Source organism: Cololabis saira, chromosome 22 (assembly GCF_033807715.1).
Source record: "Cololabis saira isolate AMF1-May2022 chromosome 22, fColSai1.1, whole genome shotgun sequence".
NCBI lineage: Eukaryota > Metazoa > Chordata > Actinopteri > Beloniformes > Belonidae > Cololabis > Cololabis saira.
Window position 1 is genome coordinate 28,155,636 of NC_084608.1, and position 16,173 is coordinate 28,171,808.

Sequence of the window (16,173 nt, forward strand, 5' to 3'; positions counted from 1 at the left end):
ACAATTACAAGACCACTGATAATAATGTCCCTCGATCTGGGGCTCCACGCAAGATCTCACCCCGTGAGGTAAAAATGATCACAAGAACGGTGAGTAAAGATCCCAGAACCACACGGGGACCTAGTGAAAGACCTGCAGAGAGCTGGGACCAGAGTAACAAAGAAACCATCAGTAACACACTACGATCAGGGACTCAGATCCTGCATCCTGCATGTACTGGCTTATGCCCTGCTAAAGCCAGTACATGTCCAGGCCCGTCTGAAGTTTGCTAGAGAGCATTTGGATGATGCAGAAGAGGATTAGGAGAATGTTATATGGTCAGATGAAACCAAAATAGAACTTTTTGGTAGAAACACAACTTGTCGTGTTTGGAAGAGAAAGAAAGCTGAGTTGCATCCAAAGAACACCAAACCTACTGTGAAGTACGGGGGTGGAAACATCATGATTTGGGATGTTTTTCTGCAAAGGGACCAGGACGACTGATCCGTGTAAGGAAAGAATGGATGGGGCCATGTATGGTGAGATTTTGAGTGAAAACCTCCTTCCATCAGCAGGGCATTGAGGATGAAACGTGGTGGCTGGGTCTTTCAGCATGACAATGATCCCAAACACATCGTAGGAGTGGCTTTGTAAGAAACATTTCAAGGTCCTGGAGTGGCCTAGCCAGTCTCCAGATCTCAACCCCATAGAAAATCTTTGGAGGGAGTTGAAAGTCCGTGTTGCCCAGCGATAGCCCCAAAACATCACTGCTCTAGAGGAGGAATGGAGGAATGGGCCAAAATACCAGCAACAGTGTGTGAAAACCTTGTGAAGACTTACAGAAAACGTTTCACCCCTGTCATTGCAAACAAAGGGTATATAACAAAGTATTGAGATTAACTTTTGTTATTGTCCAAATATTTATTTTCCACTATAATTTGCAAATAAATTCTTTAAAAATGAGACAATGTGATTTTCTTGTTTTGTTTTTTTTTTCATTTTGTCTCTCATAGTTGAGATATACTGTACCTTGGTGAAAATTACAGGCCTCTCTCATCTTTTTAAGTGGGAGAACTAACTAAATACGTTTTTGCCCCACTGTATGTGTACGTGAGCTGTGTACAAAGATCTGCCATGAACACGAAGAAAAAGAGTTAAACTGCGGTCATTTTTACACATGTTCATGAGGCATTACCTGAATCTGTCACAAGTTCAGACTAATTAGAGGGTGTGGACACAAATATCCTGGACCAGCTTCAAATTTGTCCTTAATGACTGGATCTGAATCCCTCCAAGGATCTACTTAAATGCAAGATCAAAATGGGGTATTAGTGGCTTGGATCTAAATCCAAACACTACCAAATGAATTTCATGAAAGTCATAGTTCATTTTGCTTGTTCTTTTTGCATATTCTATTATGTTAAAAGGTGGGCAAGATAAGCTTTATGCTTCAAGCCCATACCTTTTCGGTCAAAATAATCACCATGTTGACCAAAGAAAAACCTGTAAATGCTTATTATCTTGCTTATTGATTTTCATGCTTATAATTGACCGAAATAAAGATTAACTAACTAACTAACTAAAGAGTCGTCTGGACCGTTAAGTCTTAGCTGGTACTACCTAAATCACGGCATTTCGATTTTAACCCACAGCTGCACTCAAAGATGAGAGATTTTGATTTCAGTGTTACAACAAGCACATGTTCAGCAGATTCCCAGTTAATGGGTCTGGAAACTGGGAGTGTTCTACACTGTCAACCCTGCGGAGTTCCTGTCCATCAAAAACTAACCAATAGCATTTTTCCCCAAGCATCTAATCAAGCACTGGATTGTGCTTCAACTATAATTGGTCACATTTATTAACACTTTAAAGGCCACCTTAAAGAGAAACAAAGGAACCATTGTAGTTTTTACTCTGAAGGACCACTGATAGATGTATTGATGACTTTTACAATACTGTCCAAGATTTATTTTCATTTGGCCTCTTGGTCGTTCCTTATATCGTTTTGTCTTCCATCATTGCATTTGTGAGGCTATTTGTCACCTCTGGCATGATGTCCAACGCAGGTCTGTGAGGTACATGTAGCTCCAAAGCTGTTGATGTATGACACAGTTGTCGTAGGAGATAACCAGGATGGACTACAAAGATACTTAGGGTGGGTTTTCTTGCCAGAAAAAGACAATGCTTCTTTAAAGTACTCAAATATTACTTAAAAAGAAATTAAAACTCATATTTCAACATGAAATTACTTTTTTGTTTTTAAATTAAACTGAGACATGAAAAGGAATCACAATAGCCTCTGTGAGCTGAAATGTGCTACAACCAGAATGGGCCTAAATGAGGGTTAAACATTCACAAAACCAGCATTGCAGGATCAGATATTTGTCCCTTTGTGTAAAATAAATGACTTTCTTGTATCCAGTTTAAGATAACAGGGAAAAATAAACATGAAGTTTTTCTTTTTGACACAGCAACTGATCAAACCAACCTTCCGTTGCAAGTTAAAACACACGTCATATGACTGTCCTATGTCATAAGCGTTTAAGCCTGGGATAAACTCAATATAAGAAAGGGACAGGGACAGTCTGATCATTGGAAGTGGGACAACCATTTTAAATTTCTGTGCAGATTTGGATCAATTACCCTTTGATATGTGAATGCGTTTGTCTTTTAAAAGCAGAATGTGATCGCACATTCTGTCGTTGCCTCGTTGCAGCAGCTAAAAACATTAAAAACATGAAAGGCCATTTGTAGAGAATGAAGACCTGTTTATTCAGGCATGCACAGCCATTTTCAACTCAATACTGCACTTTTGTTTTTACTATTTCACATTCCTCAGGGGTTCTGCCGTTGCTCAAAGTTTGGAAAAATGGCCTTGTATATATTGATTAACCTCAATAAAGAAACAGTTTTACTTTGTTCTGAGCTTTTTCTCGACTCTCTCTTTCTGAAACAATCAGGATGTCTTTTAAATGTCATCGTCACATAGAGTTTAATCTAACTGAACTGTGTACACTGAGAAAGTCAACATTACAACTGAAGTTCAGACGTCTGCTGATTTTTAATAGCTTGAATAAAGATATCTTTCACAATAAATGGCTTATGTGTGGCAAACACCAGCTCAAGCTGTGCATGTTTTCAAATAATTAACAGCAGAATGATTATCTACAAAAACCTTTCCTCTTTTTGTTGCTTAAACTTCATGGCATCCTCACATAATCCTTCCCTGATGGAGGCTCGCACCCACACAAGCACCATCTCTCAGTTTATGCTTGTTTTATTAAATGTTTCTGAAACGGAGCTGCTCGTGAAATTAGGTTTAGGGATAAACGGGGAACGGAAGCAAGTTGCATTCAGTGCAGTCACAGTCAAGTTGTTTTTAGCGACTTGCCATAGTGGTTGAGTGAGGGGAGTGTCATCTTTGCCATCGCATCGTATTCAAAACGGAGGTTATGAGGTGTCATGGTGTCTGCTAAATACATTAACTCTGTGACTGAGCAAAGAGTGTCATGCACATCTGCAATGCTACCTCCTATAATAACTTTCTAATTAAAAAGTGGCACGCACAATTAGAGCTCAAAATTCATGATCCAATAAAGTCAGAGCATCATGCATGATATTATCTTCCTCTAAAGTGAAAGGGCAAAGGACACATATATTATCTGTGGCAGAGTAATTATGATGATGAGAACAGGGCAGCGTTTTAACACAGCTCAGATGGCCGGGCATTAATTTTAGAAATGATATATGATGTTAAGAAAAAAAGGCCCCAAAGAAGAAGATTAAATAATCATCAAGAATTGTTTAGAGTAAGAGAATTGGCTCTAGATTTAAATTTCAGTGTGCTCTGAAGTTACTTTGTTTTTATTGACTTACTGTACAGTACAGATCAGATAGTAGTATCACGGTTTTAGGATATTCCTGTTATTTGTGTCCACCTGCAGTTTTGGTGTTGGTTTACTGGCACTCTTTGCTCTCGGACTCCTGTTTTGTGTTTGTTTGAGTTTCACGAGTTTCTTGAAAGTCTGATTCCTTGCATGTTAACTTCAGGATTGACTTCCTCCTCGATTGCTTAAACCTGTGCCTTGTCTGCCACTGTAACTGTACACATCCTGCCTTTCATTTACTTTCGCATTACATTTGTTGTTAGGCCATAGAAGATTTTGAATTAGCAGTGCCTTCAAATACACAATACTTTGAAATAAAGCACAGATTTGTACCCCCTCCCAATAATATGCCTCCTTTTAAAATGTCTTCAAGTGTTCTCTTATCCACTTCTGACTGTCTACAATAACATGCACAAGAACTCATTTTCAAAAGGCTTTGGTTTCAGTGTCTAAATTGAGGAAGAGTTATAAGGTGGATTTCCAAATTCTGAATTTGTGATAAGGGCACCACAGCAGGGGGCCGGTGTTTCCAATGAAAGGTGTTTTTTCTTTTGATGAGTCGAACTCTCTGAGTTCTCTCTCCTTAACTCTGAACCTCGTCCTGCGAGACTTCTCTTCAAATCAAAGAAAAAGAAGATCTAGACTTTAAAAAAATCTTTCGTTTTGGACAAATAATTGTAACTGCTGCTAAAAAATAGTCAACAAAAGAAGAATGCAGCGGATGATCATTCAAATTATTATTCAAAGGCAAAGTCCCTATGTAATGCAATAAGATTTAATGATTAAATAGTGTTATAGTTCAACAACAACATATAAATGAGGCCATAAACGGCAGATACCTAGATTTTGATGAGTCCTCGAGAGCAGCTGTTCATCATGTTTGAGATGTTTCCCTGCTTCAACACACCTGATACTAATTAATGGTCGTTATCAGCTCGTCATCAAGGTCTGGACAAGTCTGTTAATGACACAGTCATTTGTATCAGGGTGTGGGGAAGCAGGGAAACATCTAAATCATGCTGGATAGGTGCTGGTTGGTGACCCCTGCCTTAGATTGACCATTACACTTTTGCGATAAACTAGATTATCAATTATTGATCTGAAAAACCACCTTCTAACAGTCTTAAAATGTTTTTGATACTTTTTCGAATTATAAGCTGTCCATTACAGGTTTTTCTTTGCTATATTTAGGTTTAGTGCAAATCAAGACCTAATGGAAACGGCTATAGTGTGACACTATGTAAGTCTAATTTGACATTTTTTATGTTGCACTTAAAAATAACTATGATTTTGAAGAGCCGAGCATGTTGGGAAATACTTTTAAAAGTGACCTCCACTCAAAAGGACCAACACACTCCCTGCTAAAGCTGTTCCTAAACAGCCCTGTATATATTCGTTCTGCAGTATTATATTGATGTATGTCACCGCCTCCTTCCTTTCTCATCCTGAAGAAGGATTCTGACCTTCCATTGTAAAGCTCCACCCCCCACCTGGGCCATATTCACTGGTGCACCTCTAAGAAGCATTACACACGGTCTCCAGCCATTTCACACTGGGTTTAAGGTGTTTTTCTGCTATCAGCAAACATTTCAGATGTACCTGCTGCTGATTCTTCCCTGTGGTGTTTACTGCTTGTATTGAAAATAGAAAAGTATTAACTTCTCCACTCATGATATATGCTTTGTTTGCCATGACTAGAGTGCACGCTCTCACGTCCCCCTTCGCTCCCAGCCTTCTCTAATTTGTTTATTATAATGATTTAAACAAAATTACATAAACCAATTATGGACACAAAAACTTCTTGGAAGTACCTGCTGCGAGACTTGGCTTCTGCAACAATTACATGTTGATCACATTCTAACCTGAGGGCAGACACAGCATGATCTGAGACCTTAAACATTCCCTTTTACAATTCAGCTGTTTGGTCTATCTGTCGAACGACAGACAACATAATTTCATTCAGTAGCAGTGCATGCAAAAACTGATGAATTATGCAAATGTAGCTTCTAAGAACGTGTGATTAGAAGATAAAACACTGTTAGTACAACTTTGATACATCAAATACTCAGTCTTCCTGCCAGTCAGTAACAAGGGGACTGTGAGTAGACTTCAGTAACCCTCTCTGCTCTGCTCAATAACTCCTCTGTCACTATCTGTATCAGCCTCATGCGCACCGTAAACCCCCATTCATCCATTATCTTTACCAGCTTATTCCCGTTTAGGGTCACGGGGATCTGCTGGAGCCTATCCCATCTATCTTTAGCCAAAAGGCAGGGGTACACCTTGGTTGGGTTGCAAGTCCATCACACAGCACACTGCAAGTCTTCTTCAATAATTTAATATGCCATCTGTAATTTCTGTCTATACTTACTGTAGTGCTCACCTCCCAGTCTGACTGGACTACCATTTCAAAACATGCCATCCTATTGTTATAGCATGCTCCGGTACTGAAAATCACCTTTTGCCTTTTTGCTACACTCAAATATATGATGGCAATCCTTACGGTGTTGAGGTTAGAGGTTATCAGCAAATTATGATGCAAAATTAATGCCACAATTGCTGGACTCTTCTCTGATTCTCTTCATACCACAACTTAATTTCTAGTACTTTTCCGTGTCAGAGCTATAATCATGGCAGGCTCATTAAAGCTCTGTTATGTTGTTTATTTACATTTTCCATCCTTCCCTAATTCTTTTTTTTTAAACACATACTGGCTGAGCTGTTGTCATATTGCTGTAAAAAATTATTTTTCTTGAAGTTTAAAGGAGCTTGAGGCCGGATTGTGGCAAGATTTATGAAAAAAATCCATATACATTTTAAGTTTTCTAGTAATAATGTCAGATGAAGCGTTCCAAACCCAAAAGAATGAGCCCTCTAGTGTATCTCTCCTTTGCCTTGAACAGGCTGTGTGCTGCAAAATGTGCTGCAATTCTGTCCCGAATTTCCCGCGCTGGGCTGCGGATGTGACGTGCATGCACGTTCTCCCCGTTCTCCCGTGCCGGCTTCACTGTTGGCTGCAGTACCCCCAACGGCCGTTGTGGTGAAGGGTGGCGCTAGAGAGTCTCATTTCTTAAAAGGAGCCTCAAGCTCCTTTAACAATAAGGTCTTCCTTGCTCCTGTCATTTGTCCTCTTGGCAAAACAATGTCCCTTCAGGCCCCCTGATAGCTCAGTGGGTTGAACATCCACTGTTTACTGAGGCTATTGCCCTTGTGCAGGCAGTGCAGGTTCGAGTCCCGGCCTACTGCTCTGTCCTGTGTGTCTTTCCCCTCTCTATACCCATTTCCTGTCAAACTTCTTTGAATAAAAGCCACTAGTACCAAAGGTTCTTTAAGAAAAAAAAGTCACTTCAAACACAATGGCTTACAAGCTGCAATGGAGAGGCAGTAATGATTTCATTCAATTGTTGCAAGATTACCCAGAAATGTGCCATGCACAATCCCTCAAAAGTAATCATGAAAATCTTTCCAGCATTTGGCTCTTTCATTTCTTTGGCCACAATTTGGAAATTCACAACCACATAGAATTGACAGTGATTAAGTAACACATTATGTACCTTTGTAAAACAGCCCGACTCTTTTCTGGACAGCTGTCCAGTGTTGTGCCCGACCAATATACCCATCTGAACTCGGAATTTATAAATGATTATGTATTCATGATTGGGTGAACATTTTCAGAACAGTAAAGGCCGAAAGCTATAGTCAGTTTTATGAACCCTGCTGCCAACTTCTGGTCATCTCGGCCCGGCCCGAGATAGCAAGTTTATGACCCCAAGAGGGGGGGTCAAAACAGATCAAAGCCAGCAAGGAAAGTTTCTGCCAGGGAAACAGACTCCCTGGGGATTTACGACACCCCCTGGGGGGGAGCCGGATGCAGCGGAGCCCGAAAACCAGACGTCAAAATGGTACTGCTTCTTTGAACCCCCCTTTTCCGCTTCAATGTGCCTCTTTGAACAGGCCGCTGTTGCCTGAACTACAACCCCCAGCATGCCTTGCGTGGGGGGGGGGTGGCGCCTACAAGCGGCGCGCATCCAATCGCAATGAGGCCCCGATGACGTCACCGCAGCGCGCGTAGGATCAAAACCCCTGCCGCTGCTCCTTTTTCTCGCTCTTCTCAACTACATCTCGTCCTGGAACAGCTGGATCTTCTTGGCTCTGGGCCAAAGATCCCACCTCTCTCTCCCCCCGGGCTGGGGGGAGGCAGGAGGCCCGCACCGGACCGGGCCCTGCGGGGTCCGGCCGTTGAAGCCGCGGTCCCCCGGGAGGCTCCGATTTCTCACTAAACTCTGTTCCTCTTTAAGTTCACAGATCCAAGCTTCCGACGCCCACGCGCTCCCGGCAACCAGATCGGGACACAGCTGCGACTCAGACTGAACCCCCCCTCCCCGCTCCGAGCCCCTGTCTGCCAACCGGCGCAGGGATCGGGGACGGACGGCCGGCGTCTCGCCCGGCGTGAGCTCTCCCGGGGCCCGGACGGCCGCGCATCGGCGACCGGCGCAGAGAGGGAAGCACGGCGGAGAGACCGGTCCCCCCGCCGCGCCTAGGAATGCGTGTGAGCCTCCGTTTTGGTCCGGAACCACGGCCCGGCACGAGGCGGCCCCGCCGCTGTCTAATCCGTTTCAGGGGAAGGGACGGGACGCGATAGCCTGACTGCGAAACCCCAGCAGGACCGCGAACCCAGTCGACAAACCCGCAGGCACCCGATTCCGGATCCCAGAGGAGACGTGAGCCCGCGTAGCAGTGATCAGTAGGATTTAAGAGTGTTCAGAACTGTGTGTGAGATTGTGAGACCTGGGTTATCAGTAACTTAAGAGTGTTACAGAGCTAAATCTGTGTTCAGAGCTGAGATTACATCATCATTGTTATCATTATCATGTTTGATTATTTGGTAGTCGTTGTTTTCTGCCGTAGGCACGTTTAAATGCTGCATTCGCCATCCGGTCCGATTGCACGTGGCCCAGAGGGCGCGTCCATCTTTAAAAGACCACAGGAGCCCCGTTTGAACTGTAGATGTTCTGTATCTTCGTTATTATTGCTTGATTTCTTTTTTTTTTTCATTCCATGCATTTAACGTTTATGTTTCATTTTATTGATTGTTGTTTTTCTTGTTAGTTAATGGTTTTATAATAATGTCGTGTGCCATCAGATTTATTCGGGTATTTATTTACATCCCTTTTGATACCCGTATGTAAATAAATTCTGATTGATTTCTTTATGAGTGGTTGTTATTTCATGCAAGATTTGGTCACAAGTTGATTTGTTTAAGCAGAGCCTAGTGTTCGGACATCACACCTTCACTGTTATTCTGTAAGATTTGCTGTTCTGCAGGATAATTCAAAAATCATATGAGACTGATTTTCTGCTGTTTTAGTTATCGAATTTCTCCGGATTTAAGGCCATCGGAGTGGTGCCCCGACGAGAATTATTATCATATTGGTCATTCAATTTGATAAATAGTCCACTTTATTAATTATTAATAATTATCATTAGCCTTGATAACTGGACAGCCAAGCTACCCGAGACGCACAACACCAGCAACTATAACTCCTGCCCTCCTGCAACTCCCTGCCTTAAGATTTCAGACCAAGACTTCTCCTGGAGAAATAGTTTCTTGTTCACTTGTACGAGTCCTTGCTGTAATACTGTTTTCAAGCACTAAAAGTGACAGATGGGCTTGTCGGCTCCAAAAACCAAGGCATTACACTGTAACAAGGACAACTGTACTGGGATTACATTTTTATGGTTATAACGCTGATTACGGGGCATGCTGATACTATGAATCTTTTTCTGCTTGATCAAGATAAGGAAATGACTCCACCCATACGGATCACACACTGGCATAGGGTATTAAGAGCCTAGGGGGCACCCAAAAATTAGTGATGACATATTTGAACTACAATAGCAATGTCCTCTCCTTCTCCCCATGGTGTCCCCTCCCCCATCTCCCAGTAATATATCCTAGTATGTTTCAATCCCAAGTTTGACAAACACTTGTGTTTGGAAAAAAGAAGAGACATCATATATCATAATGCTCCCATCACTTGCAGGTAAGTCGATGTTTAAAATAAAAATTGTTAAATGTTCTGGTTCATGTTCTGGGTCTCTTCAAAGCGCCTAGAGATAACTTCTACTGTAATACACGCTATATAAATAAAATTTAATTGAATTAAATGTGTAACATTGAGCCCTTGTATGCATTCATAAATGCTCACGCCAGGTAACACTAGCATTGACAACTTGTAACATTAGCTGCTACTAGCCAAGTTCAGACTTTAATGTTATGTTGCAAGTATTTGATGCTGGCTAACTACTTATTTTACATTGCAGATTTGAATATGAGTTATTGGAGAGAGTTCATCATGTTCAGAGTTGCTTTCAATTAGCAATTGGTGCATAAGAGGGCAATCCTCCTGACTTCAGCTTCCTTTCTGAGCAAGCTAAACTTGGGGTTTACTATTGGCAGCTTATTGATTTAACCATCAGAAGTTGTCAGCAGAGTATTAGCCAAGTTTACTTTGCATATTGTTCTGTGTATGATTAATGAGGAGAATGTGTCGTGAGAAAAGTTACACTACAGGGGAGGCTTTCACAAAAGAGTAAAAAATAGTTCCTGGAAAAATGAACTTTGAAGAAATCTTAGTGTTAGGGCACCCAAATGGCTAAGGCCGGCCCTGTGGCTGAAGTTTGGAAAAAGGTTGGAGACAAAATGTCAGTGGTTTCAAACATTTTGCAAGCCAACAAAGTTGAGAAGCTTGACAATGTTAAGACCGGTGGGCCCAAAGGTAAAATACCAAAGAGGCAGAAGTTGAAAACAGTGTCCTTTTTATTTATACACAAAACGCTGCTAAAGCAGTATAAGAAAAAAAAAAACTGAAAGTAAACGCAATGTAAGCAACATAAAAGTAACAGAGGAGCACAGCAGAGGATCACAGCAGGATGGCGTGACAAAACTAAGATACACGTTGAGAGGGGAAGGAAGACAGGCAGAACAAAAGAAGTAAAATAAGACAGGGAATTATGCTTTCAAAAATAAGTGGAAGTAAAAAAAATAGATCAGGTTCAGAAGAAGTACAAAAGAAATGGGGCACAAGTAAATGAGACCAAAACTGAATGAAGCAAGGGGATTGAGCAAGATAATAAAAAAGAAAAGAAAAAGCTGTAAACTTACAACATCAAGTTGGTTAAAGTAAATCTTTTGTTCCTGGTCCATTTTGCCATTAAACTGGTTTACTGATTGTTTAAGTTCAGTTGGCGGTGTTTTCTAAAACTTTTAACATTGTGATGTTACTTTACATTCCTGAAAAGCAATTGTCGGCTGGGCGCGCTTTTAGTGGCAGTTCATGCTTCAATGAAAAACTGTGCACGCTGCAAAGGGCCACGTTAGCCAGATATCCATTCCTCTGGGATAAACCTTGCTCTCATGATACCTGTAAGGTCATTTTTGAAGACATGTTACCTTGTTGTTGCTAATACCTACAAAGAAATATACCCCATCTCTCAGCATGTTCTGTACACCGTAACCGACTTCTGCTACACACTGTGGGGTGTTGTGTCTTTCTTCTTTTTAAAAAGAGGGAAACATGGAGCCTGGGGCCTCTGGCCTTGTTATTTTGACAGAACTAAATCAACCTTGCTGATATGAGTGTGCAGCATGACTTTCAAAACCAGTAATCAGTCATCACGTTCCTTTTACATCGAAGGCAAGTGCAGCGTATAACTCTCTCACGCACAGCATCACACCTTTAAAATAAAATCTATTCCCAAAGCCCTCAAGAGAGTCACAGAGATTTTTTTTTCTAAACCCAACTGATTTTCAGCAAGGTCAAAGTGGTCACTGCTTTCAATACCGATTGAAAGAAAAAAAGATCTCGAAGGTATTACACTTCTGATGCTCAATCTCCTCACACCATGGTTTCTTGTCTTGCTTTCAGCTGCCTAGTTGGAAGTAGAGAACGGACTCAGTTTGAAATTATCATCTAGGTGGAGGATAATGTGAAACTCATGGGAGTCCTGCTGAAGCCAGGAGACACAAATCACAAATCAGCCATCAGTGGGAATGTCCTGTTCTTTCATCTTTTCAGCTGAGCTACATTTGTACTGAACAAAAAAAGAGCAGAAATGAGCCAGCAAATCCACAATAATCATGTTCAGCTTTGAACGCAGCTCTAGGTAGTATTTTTAAAATTTAGTCAAATTAGCAAACATGCAAACTGTGCACTTGGATCCTGACAAATGGGCAGTGTGTAACAGTATCTGAGAGTGGGAAGACACTGCTACAGATGGTATTAGAGTTTCATCTATCGAGGAATCAAAAAGAGGCCTTCTTAGATTACAATTCACAATTGAAACTGAATCAAAGAGTGAATATTTTTCAGTCAGGCACTGTGATAAACAAAGATGCAATTATCGGTCAAAGAGCCTGCCTTTTCATCACTGAGTCCATATAGACCCTCGCCACTTCAGATGGTTTAGACAACAAAAAGAAGCAGAAAGAAAGCAACTTATCGACCAACTCTGTTTAACGTAATAAAGAGGCCATTGATTTTTGATTAATTCCAAAGTGGGACGGGGAGAACGAGTGGAAGTGCTTTAGCTTAGCTGATTGCAAGACACAAGTCAAAAGGACTGCTGTTATCTTGTTCCAAATTAAAGAAGGGGCTCGATAATTTGTCCGTGAAGTCATCGCTCTGATTGAACTTTCACTAAGCCTACTCTAACAGTTTAAAGTTATCTGGGGTGGATTTTCCCTTTCAAGTGCTGAGAAGGTGTTCTTATCCCAGGTGAATTACAATTACAGAGTAGGTCGGGTTACAATGTCTTGCTCCGAGACTCCACTGAAGAGTAACTGGTGATCGGTCTGCTATCGTGGAGATTAAACCTCCGACCTTTCACATTTGTGTTTTATCTCTCTTGGCGCTAAAACTTCCTGCAGAGGGACGAGCAAAGCAGATCAGCTTACAGCTAAAGAACTTCATTCAACCTTTTATGTTCATCCCATCTTTGACTCTCACCATCCATTAGAAGCGTTTCCCACATAATGAGGTTATACTTGTGGTGGGAGGGTGAAACAACACGCTGCCCTACTTTCACCCTCGCAATCACGTTCACGTCCTTGTCCAGTCTGCCAGTCAGTGAACACAGTCAAGTTTCAGCCCCCCCTTGATCAAATAACCATTGGGAAAAAATAGTAGGTGCACTCGTGCTATGGTTGTTACAGTAATTCCCTGATACAACTGTATTTAATTCATTCTTTTAAAAAGGGTCATGGAGTCCATTGAGTATTTCACTATTCATTAGACGATTTAAGGCAAGGCAAGTTTATTGTATAGCACAATTCAACACAAGGTAATTCAAAGTGCTTTACATTAGAGCCCTGCGCGGGACTGTTTTTTTCATCCCGCTCCCGCCCGTTCCCGCTGCATTTCTGACCATTACCGCCCGCACCTGCAACGTATGTGTTCCACTCCCACCCGCGCCTGCAGTGTTTATATCCACTCCCGCCCACTCCCGCAAAACTCTGAGAAATCATGCCCGCACAATGATAGAGATGCAAGAGAAATCTATCTGATTTAATGTTAACATGATCATTGTGGAGTTTGATGGATAATTGGCAGTTCATTGGCACCTAACCGAAAGTTAGATGCAAATCCATCATTGTCATCATCGCACGCCTTTTCGCCTTTCGCGCACGCATCAATTATGTGATTGAGGTTATAGCAACGAGAGTAGCTGTGAGTGGCTCAAACACTAGTAAATAATGAACGAAACAAATTAATTTAACAAATGAATCGCTTGGCCATTATATTGCTGTGGAGGGAGAGAATGCTGCTGACCGACTGCGGTCCCAATCCCCGCGTCTCTCTTCCAAGATGCACCACAGACACTAAACGCAGTTTCTCCAAATATCTGACTTGCCTTGCTTTGTCTTTGTTTTTTTAAAGACCTTGTTTGAGGTTTATTTTCCACGTCATTGATTTCGACCTTGTCGCTAGACTACGTCCCGATCCCGCAGTGGTTTTTTTTTGGCCACCCGCTCCCGCCCGCAGGAGAGTTCAAACCGCTCCCGCAAGATTTGTGTTGGGTCCCGCGGGACCCGGCGGGACCCAATCCCAATGCAGCCCTCTACTTTACATTAACATTAAAAGTGGCAAGACACAATAAAACAGTAAATAACAAATAAAATGAAATAAAACGATAAGAAAAGAGGTAAAATAATAAAAAGCACAAGCTGTTAAAAAGTAAGGGCAGTAGAGTACAGCAGGTACATCTCATTCTTAAAATGGCAAGAATTACGTTTCCATACGGTCAAAACGTACAAAAACCGGGTCAAATACAGTATTACAAAAGTAATCTGTAACAATTCGTACGTTGAATTAAACCAATTTGACACTTCTTGGCCACAATGCCTGTTTCCAGGTCTTATTTCACACAAGTGACGAGAATTAAGTTTCTATACGGTCAATACGTACAAAGACCGGGTCAAATACAGTATTACGAAAGGAATCTGTGCCGATTTAAGATTTAAATAAAATATAAGTGTATTGCCAAATTTGTTTTATATACAATCATACTATACTGTCCTCCTTTAAGTGTGATGACTAAAGGCTGAATTATGCTTCTGCGTCAAAATGGCGCCGTGCCTACGGCGTGTGGTTTGGGTCGACGCAGAGGACACGCCGTCACCTGCGCCGTCACCTGCGCCGTCACTGACGTGCACCTCCCGAAAATTGTAACTACGCGTCGAGGAGACGCAGACCACACGCAGACAGAGAGGGCTGTGATTGGTTCGCTTGGAAGCAACGCATTTCCGGTTTACGGTTTGAATCAGTAGTGAACTTTCAGCGCTCTTTTCTTCGTTTATGTGTGATTTTTTTTGTTTTTGTTTTTTGCACAATAGTTGTCCTTATTTCTTTGATTTACTGTGACCGGAAAAAGTCGGATAAACCATTCAGAAAAAGATTGCTAACTAGTGGCCGCGGGGGGTACTGCACCGCGACCAAATGGAGAGACGGAGAAGTCCGAAGGGTTCACGACGGCGTCACGGCTGTGGCGTGTGCTCTGCGTTGGTTTGACGCAGAAGCATATTTCAGCCTTTAAAGTAGACAGCAAGCCAAACTCCATTTACAAATGACATGAGAGTCTATGGAGCCAAATCAAGGCCAAAAGTTTTGCTAATTTGAAAACAAAATTTGAACCTGAAAATAGTTTTTTACAGTTTCAATTTTATTTTTTTCAGTATCAGATCTTTTTTACGTTTCCTGAAGGCAACATGACTGAGGAACGTCCCCCGCCTTCTCTGTTCTGCTGTCACTCATGATGCCACGCCCCTCTCAGTTGATGCCACGCCCCCCACGCCAGATCGGGGCCAAAAGTCTGAACCTGAAAAAAAATTTTGAAACTGAAAAAAAAGAAGTGAAACTGAAAAAAAGATTTGAAACTGAAATAAAAAGATTTGAAACTGAAAAAAAGATCTGATACTGAAAAAAATAAAATTTAAACTGTAAAAAACTATTTTCAGGTTCAAATTTTATTTTCAAATTAGCAAAACTTTTGGCCTTGATTTGGCTCCATAAGAGTCAGGATATAGCCTTCAGCTCCAGAATTTAATGGAGACTCAAGAGGCATACAGATGCAAAATTGGAGTGAAACTGTAACATAAGAAAAAAGTAAAATCACTGTTTGCCATACATGTTAAAATCAGTAAAGAAAAACAAAGTACACAGGTATTTTCAGCTTTACATTACATTAAACAAGAGATAATGAATAAAGGTAATCCAAATTAGCTTACAAACTGGCCGAAAGTTAGACTGACCGAATGAAATAACATTTCAGAGTCACACACTAAAATGGAAATAAAACATTATTTTCTTTCACAAAGTCATGAAAATACTCATAGACATAGACAATACTCATAGACAAAACTCACAGACAATGCTTTCAACAGCACCACACAGCTGGATGACGACGGAAGAACTTTCCTGATTTGCTTTGCTCAACATGTGCCTTTCTCTGCCTACTTCCTGTTTCTCCTACTTCCCATAGACAGGTGGTTGTCAAAATAAAAGCATGCAACAAATAAAAGGCATTACAGGGTGCTACCTGCCACTATAAACAACAAAAATGCCTGGAGGGCAGAATACATACATTAGGCTCCTTGGGATAACACATGTATTAATTTCATTAGCAGGCAAAATATTTAATTTATCGTTATATACCCAAACATTGTGTTTGCACAGGAACCAGCTGCATAATTACTCTTTCATGACTTATTAATTGCATAAACAAACGCATCTCCAAACAGCTGCTTACT